Source organism: Sebastes umbrosus, chromosome 14 (assembly GCF_015220745.1).
Source record: "Sebastes umbrosus isolate fSebUmb1 chromosome 14, fSebUmb1.pri, whole genome shotgun sequence".
NCBI classification, from domain to species: Eukaryota; Metazoa; Chordata; class Actinopteri; order Perciformes; family Sebastidae; genus Sebastes; species Sebastes umbrosus.
The window spans coordinates 14,011,113-14,013,071 of NC_051282.1; the positions used below are offsets into that span (position 1 = coordinate 14,011,113).

The window sequence follows — 1,959 nt, forward strand, 5'->3', positions numbered from 1 at the left end:
TAACATTTTAACACCATTGTAGGGCCATTGTAGGGAAAAAATGTTTAAATAAAATAATTATGGAGCCGGGGGAGGGGGGTAATAATCAGAGCATTTTGAGATTAAAGTGGCAAAGTTACGAGTCCACCTTTTTTTCTCATACATTTACAACTTTATGAGTTTTTTCTAATAAATTTGCTACTTTAAATTTGTTTTTAACACACACTTTTACTTGTAGCAGAGTATTTCTAAACTGTGGTATTACTACTTTTACTTAAAATCAGAGTACTTCTTCCACCACTGCTAGGGAGGAACTTTTGAACAAAATTATAGACATTGTTTGCTGCTGTTCATTGTTGTAGCCTTTTATATATAGCCTACATTTTATATATATTTATCTTCTTTCACCTACTTGTAGGCTACATAATAGCTAAATGTTTATGTTTACTTTTGTTGTACTTTTTTTTTTTTAGCTGTATTTTAATTTATGTGTATATACAGTGACTGCACTACTATGCCACTTTGATGTATAAAGTTACCTTATTTTATCTCATCATATCTTAGAATAAGAATCCATTGTTATCGCTACAGCGCATGCGCCGACGTTAACGCCTACATTTACACAGCAACAGTTCAGCCCCTCTATATTTCTCTCCGAGTGCGTCATCCTCTCACACTCTTCCTATCTTTGTTCCTCTGGCAGTGATTGCTCTTCCTTGTTGTTGGTGGAGCAGCAGCAGCAGCAGCAGCAGCTTTCTCTCTCTGTTCACTGTTCACTGGTTGCTCTCACTCACTGGCAGACAGAAGGGAGGGGTGCCTTTACCTTTCTCTCTCTTATCAAACCTTCTCAACTCTTCGAAAGACACCTCAGGTACATTTTAAATCGTATTTGATCAACTCTCACCGAGCTGCTGACTCACTTTTTGCTCAATTCATGTTTTCTTTTGTGCTTCTTTTTGCGCGCTGGGTGTGGAGATGTTGCCGAGCATGAATGGACCACTGTGTGTTGCATTCAGGCTACAGAGCATGCATGCATGTTTACAGAAGTATTATATAAGTGTGTTTATTTGTGGCCTTTTGCATTTTGGTAGCTGTGGGTGTTTTTTCTCGCTCCACCCATAAACAGCAACGTGTTGGTGTAGTGATGGAGAGCTGCATGGCTGCGTCGTTACTTAATGTTCACTATTTCCTTGAAGGAAACTGGTCTGCAGCCACATTCAAACAAGTCGGCTTGTGATTGGCTGACACACTTTCTAATGCTACTTTGTATTTGTGTTTGTTAAGTTATTTTACAGCTATAAAGATAAATTAGGCCTAACTTATTTAAATTAAGTTAAGTTAACTGAGAGCGTTAAACGTTTTAGGAAACATAAATGTAAATGTAGAGGCAAATAATACAAAGTAGCCTATTCAAATAGCAGCAATGTAACGTTACATTCAAATGAGAACATTTCTGGAACATGACAGATAATTAGCTGGCTAATTATGGTGTTGCATACACTACACAAGATAGAAACATAATTATAATAATAATAATAAACTTTATTTGTATAGCACCTTTCCAAACATAGTTACAAAGTGATTTACATAAGTTAAAATAGTGCAAACATCAAGATAGAAGCAATACATAATAAAAACATAAAATGTTGAACATAAGACTTTTGTAGAAAAAGTCAACTGTAATGAAATTTAAAACAAGGGATTGCTATAAAAAGGCCTTTCTGTAAAGGTAGGTTTTGAGGCATGATTTAAAAGAAGAAACAGAGTTTACCAGCCTGAGTTCCTCCAGAAGGGAGATCCACAGCTGTGGGGCTCTGACAGAAAACGCCCAGTCTCCCTACAATATAAGTCAGATATTAGAGATAATTTCCTGTTAATAAGAGAAAACAAGCAAACAAAAATGTTGAAAATGTTTGGTGTTTTTTTTATTCTATAAACAGTGCCTCGACTAAACAATAGATAGACAATTTGCTCTACATT

The 1,959-nt window shown here is 35.8% G+C and overlaps 1 protein-coding gene across 1 annotated transcript in view; it reads left to right on the forward strand.

Moving 5' to 3' along the window:
• Nucleotides 1-627: 627 nt before the first annotated feature.
• The window catches only part of cpt1a2b (carnitine palmitoyltransferase 1A2b), a 42,821-nt gene continuing 41,489 nt past the window's right edge, over nucleotides 628-1,959 (forward strand). The window contains exon 1 of the mRNA XM_037792060.1: nucleotides 628-850. The gene's annotated coding sequence lies outside the window, so the exon portion shown is untranslated. The remainder of the gene's footprint in view (nucleotides 851-1,959) is intronic.